The sequence below is a fragment of the Eptesicus fuscus genome, chromosome 3, assembly GCF_027574615.1.
Source record: "Eptesicus fuscus isolate TK198812 chromosome 3, DD_ASM_mEF_20220401, whole genome shotgun sequence".
NCBI lineage: Eukaryota > Metazoa > Chordata > Mammalia > Chiroptera > Vespertilionidae > Eptesicus > Eptesicus fuscus.
Genome location: NC_072475.1, coordinates 49077164 through 49083419, shown reverse-complemented (window position 1 = coordinate 49083419; position 6256 = coordinate 49077164).

Sequence of the window (6256 nt, the reverse complement as noted above, 5' to 3'; positions counted from 1 at the left end):
AGCATAATAAAATGCATATATGTATGGTACTGGGGTAAAGTATTTTAGAATATAATATCCAGAGGCCAAATGGCTTATTTAAATTAGTAATTTTCTCAATTATGAAAAATAATTGTTCAGAACTAGGCAGAACAATTATTGTTCAGAACTAGGCTGAACAATAAAGGCATAAAGGGGCAAGTCATGCTGTTTCTGTGATTGAGAAACTCATTCTGGGAAGAGGGAGAGAAAAATGCATGTTATTATAACAAGTGTAATGGCCACAGTAAGTTCAGGGGGAGCATGAAGCAAGTTGCCTAACTGCCTCTGCCTTGGGGAGTGCAGGAAGGTTTCATAAAGTAGAGACGTCTGAGTTAAGACTTGGAAAGTGTGTAAAAGTACTAAGTGATGAGGAAACACGATGTGCAAAAGCATTTATGGATTGAAGTACATGGTCTAGAAGTATTATATTTGCACCAAAATATACAATAATTGGGAACATAACCTCTTAATCTTGGAAATGGAAAATTTTTAAAAATTAATAAATAACAAGATGACTGCCTTATGTGTAAGATAAATTTAACATAGTTTTTCTACCAAGTTCTGATTTAACTTGCCTCATGCCTATTATTAGAGCATTTTATCTTAGACCTGAGTTTTTAAACCAACACATGAACTAGTTAATAATCACAACTTGCTTGTTTTCATTGAGCTATTAAATGCACTCCATTCTGAAGTAAGGAGATTAGAGAAGTATGAGCTATATATAGTCAGAAAGACTAAAAACCTCAGTAACGAGACCAGACATTTGCTTATTGGCATAGGTACACTGAAGGATGTCCTCTCCTCACATTGCCAACATGTCAGTATTTTTAACAGATGTTATTAAGACACCACAGTAATGCAGAGATGCATGTAAGCTGAGAGCATAATCACCATGAGAATTGAAGGCTGATGATTTGACTGTGTTGAAATTACTCTGGTGTCCCTCTAATTTGTCACATGACTTAATGTTTAACTCCGTTATATGGTTTTAAAATCTGGGTTCTTGACGATTTCTTTTTCTTTTTCTTTTCATGAAGTGGATGATGATTTGTAAACTGACTCTTCATGTTCCTAAACCACTGAGCATTTTAAAAATTAGTTTCCATGAAATAGACGTGGTTTCAAAGGAAGTCTGGCTCAAATAGCTTCTGTTTGGGGACTTTGACTGCCAGGATATCCATTCAAAGAAAGATGGTGATTTCTAAATTATTATATTTTTACTTTGATATACTCCCTATAACTCTACAGTTTTCTCCATGCTGCTCCCCAGGATCTCCCTCCTGTTTGTCTTCAAAATATGTTACCATTAGCAACTGCTATTACTGGCCTCCTTGTTCCATCAACTACCAAATCTTAGTGTAAAAGTGGAAAAAACATAAGGATATATTTTCTACACTATTTAGTATTGAGACATAAAAAGCAGATAAGATTTTTTAAAATAATCTTGATTATTTAGTATAAACTAAGTCAAAATGATTAACTTTAATAATATGGATGAAACATTGGCTTTTCATGTTGCTCTTTTGACTTGTTAATTCATGCAAACTCGAACAACAAATGAATGCTAGGCACTATGTGCTTAGGAAATGAGTAGAAAAATCAGAACCAAAGTTCTGCTCTTGAAAAATTCATCAACTAGATGGAGAGTGAGATACATAAAAAAGATGGCTTTTTACAAGGCTACTAGAAGAATTCACATGATGCAGTGTGAAATCTCAATTTTGGGGGTGGAAACACAAACTTCATTTTTATGTATTAGGGACGCACAGATTTCACCAGAAATGATCACTAGTGGGTTTAGATATATTTGGTTTAACAGTAAGAACTCATCTGGAATTTCTTTGCTTAAGAAACCAGAGTTTCACAGGAAAGAACTCTGAGTAGCAGAGCAGGTTGAGATGTATTAAAAATTGGTTTATATCTCATTGGAAGAGAGTTTTTTTGTTTTTTTTTTCTCCATCCCTTCTCTTGTGGCCATGCTCTTGAGTCCTAATCAGAGGGGGAAAGAAAAAGGAAAGATCCGAGTCCCTGACTTTCTGTTAAAGATATACGTTGTGTACAGCATCTGTGTAAGTCATGGTGATGGTGAACATAGTAGTCCTAGTGGGTAACACTCTCCAGCAAATGGGCCAGAATAAATGTAGGGGGATATGTCATGCTTTGGCATGTGTTGGCAACAGCATAGACATCATGTCATCTCCTGCACAGGCAATTTTGGCCTTGGCACTGGATGTGCTGGCTGCTTTGGTAATGCCTTTGTGGCTTATGATGATTTTAGCGTTCTCAGCAGCTATCTTCTTCCCATTTATCTAGAGCGGTGGAGAAGAAAAATGGCAGACAACACATGATCACTGAGATGAATTATTTGTGAACAAATGTATAATATCCTTTGGGAACACAACTAGGTCGACAGGGTTTGAAGGGATCTAGAAGTACTTACAAACACTGAGTAAAAGCAGAACAGAGGTCTCTATTTGGTATTGTTATTTTAACACCCAGACCCCATTTTTAATATCTCCTTGTAGGTTTGATTTTTCTCTAGAGAAAAATTAATTATTAATTATAACTAACATGCTTCCAGTTTACTCTTCTATATCTTCTAAACACTACTGTAGTATCCACTTAGATTAGTAAGAAGCAGCTAGGCGATACCCCCAAAATTTAGCCCTTTGCCAGAAAAATGCCTTCACTTAATCTAATCTAATGACTTAATTGAGTCCATTTTTAAAGGATCCATATGAGACACTGATGTATGCTCTGCAAACTTGTTCTTCCACATGAGTGCCAGTTACCATCTTCCTGTTTCTCAGCTCCACATCCATCCTTCTCTACGATACTGGGGCCGAGTCTTGTGGATCTTGCCAGCTGGTAGAATGTAAGCCTTCATCAAAAAGGGCACAGGAATGAAACTATAAGGCAATGGAGGCAGAAAAATTCTTTCCTACTGAGTCCCAACAGGTCCTCCTATATTTTATTCAGCAAAGGATGTAACTTCAGTTAAAGCCTTGGACTATACTTCCAGAGAATAAAGCACTTGAAAGTAGTTCAGTGTTAAATAGGCCACGTCTGGCCTCTTCAAAACCTTTGCAATGTCAGGCCTCTTCTGCAGACCAGCTGTAGGCTGAACGCTGTCAAGTTCCTTGGCCAAGCTCAGGCTTATGTGTTTCTGTGGTTGCCAAGCTGATTCCAACAAGGGTTAAATTTCAGTCTTGGGGGCAAGGCCTTTCTCCTAATTGTTAGTTCCTTCATTGTGTGCTCTTTTTCAGGCTGGATGTAGAAGCTTCTATTTTGGTACCTGTTACTCCTGGATCTCAGGAGTTCTCTTTTTCTTTTAGTAATTAATGATCTTCTAATATTAAAAATTCTTCATATTCATTTTTTACCTGCTCAAATGACTGATGAAGTTTTATATATCTTGACTGGACATTGATTGATATATCCTATTTTCTATTATGCTATTAAAAACATATAAATATCCAAAAGACTAATTTAACACTAATTCTAAATAAATAAATAAATAAATGTTACTCTTTTACTTTTTTTGTGGTATATTATTCTTGTTTTAAAGCCATAGAGTTATAGAAAAAAATGTATAGAGTTGAATGGAATTTCAAGTTAATCTAAAAAGATATTTTAATCTGAGGAATTTGGTAGGCAGAGCCTTAGCTATGGAATCAGACTTTGATTATGAACTCTGCCTTTTCCATGTACCCATGGGTAAGTCCAGTTTCTCTGTCTAAACTTTATTGTCTTCTTATTCAACATAGAGATATTAAGACTTTACCTTAAAAGTATGTCACAATGACTAGTATTCACAAAAAATTTTTAAATATATTTTATTGATTTTTTACAGAGAGGAAGGGAGAGGGACAGAGAGTCAGAGACATCAATGAAAGAGAAACATCCATCAGCTGCCTCCTGCACACCTCCTACTGGGGATGTGCCCACAGCCAAGGTACATGCCCTTGACTGGAATTGAACTTGGGACCTTTCAGTCCGCAGGCCTATGCTCTATCCACTGAGCCAAACCAGTTAGGGCGAGTATTCACAAAATTTAATGAATTCCTAGTTTGTGGAGTATATTATTTTAGGTAGAGGAAACAAAAAAAGGAGAGTTAGGTATAAAGTTTGCTCTGAAGGAAAATAATATTGATTTGGGAATAGAATAGGTACATATGCACAGTTTATATCTGGGCCTGAGTCACATAGAAGTATTATGAAGTCTATTATTTTAGCACTGATTAAATATTATATTCTTTAAATATTTGTTCAAGATTAGTTTATAGCAATGCTGACCACTGTGCCAGGGGAGGAATCTAGGCCAAAGAAGAGATACTTCATATGTCAAGGTCAAGAACCGCCTATTATCAGTTGTCATAGGGGCTTGATAGTAAGTTGATTTAAGTTAGCGAAAGTTATGTTTTCTAATATCTTAATTTCTGAATATCCTGTATAATCTTATATAATAAAAGGCTAATATGCAAATAGACGGAACAGCAGAACAATTGAACAACCTGATTGCCCCTAACTGCCTTCCCCTGCCAGCCTGATCTCGCACCCAACTGCCCACCCCTGCCAGCCTGATTACCCCTAATTGCCTCTGCCTTGGCCCCCACCACCATGGCTTTGTCCGGAAGGAAGTCAAACATCTGGAAGATGGTCAGTCAACCCAGTCTAATTAGCATATTACCCTTTTATTAGTATAGATAGATTATATAGGAAAGAATTGCTTACATGGGGAGGAGGAACCTTTTTCAGCAGGAGGAGATGCTCTTGGCAGACAAAAATACATAATCCCTATATCTGGACTGATAGCCAGTCATATGCACTATATTGCCAAACCGGTCATTAAAAAATTGAACGGTTTTCTTACACCTTACACCAAACATCTGTTGCCCTTAAAACCCCTTCTCAGACCCCACCTTAGGTTCTGCCTTCGCAGTTCACCCAGATTAGGTTCTGATTGGTCAGTTTCTATGCCAGTCAGTGTCAAAAGCTCAACCTTCTAGGGAGCCATTGGCTCCTCGCACTTCACCCAGATTTGGTTCTGATTGGTCGGTTTCTATGCCAGTCAGCGTCAAATGCTCCACCTCCTAGGCAGCCATTGGCTCCTTGCAGTTCACCCAGATTTGGTTCTGATTGGTTTGTTTCTATGCCAGTCAGCATCTCCAGGCCTATCTCCGGGTCTGATCAGAGAGGCAGGGTTGATCAGCAGCCGCCCCAGGCTGCTGGTGAGTGGACTAAACTGCTGGCCTGGAGAGAGAGAGAGAGAGGCAAGGGCTGATCAGCAGCTGCCACGGAGGCTGCGGATCAGACCTTCCTTCTCTCTCCGGGCCTCGCCAGCAGCCACGCCTCTCTCTCTCTCCGAGGGGTCAGCAGTTCAGCCCACTTGCCAATCCCTGCCCATCCAAGCCTGCTGTGCACGCAGCCTGGCATTCGGTCGTCCATTTGGTTGTTTTGGACATTACGGACCCTGGCTTTTTATATAGATAGATACTTCTGGTGGATACCTTTTACCCTTTAATGTCTTTATTTCTAATGATTTTTTTGTACTAAAGTTTACTTTGATACTGATGAACCTTAAAAGCTTTCTTTTGGGTAGTATTTGTATTGTATATCTTTTCAACATTTTTAACCTTAACTTTGTTATACTCTTATATTTTATAAATATTTTTGACATATTACTTTTTGAGTTGTTTTCTTTTTCCCTTTAATTAGACCACTTAGTTCAGTTATAAGTTATAACTATTGATATATTTGTATGAAAATCTATCATCTTTCTATTTGCTTTTTATTTTCCTTATGCTTGAAAAAATACTCAATGTAATTTATTTTATCTATTGGGAAAATTTTAATTTTTATTTACATAGAGCTACCATTATTTTTATTAATTCTTGAATATGTTTATTTTAACATTTTATATTTATGAGTATTGTATTCTAAATTTACATTATTTTATTTCAGCACTATAAGGAAAGATTTCACCATTTACCTTAATACTTCTGTAGAGGATTTTTGCCCCATTAAAATATATTTTGTGTATTTTTAGCTTCTTTTACATACTATGATTGTCTCAAGTTTTCCATAATATCAGTAAAATTTACTTAGGTAAGAATTTTCTTATATCTCCTATACCTTCTTAAATTTCATGTCTTTTACCAATGTATAATTTTCATGTATTATCTCTTCATGTATTTCTATTTTTTTCTTCTGAAATTCCAATTATACATAT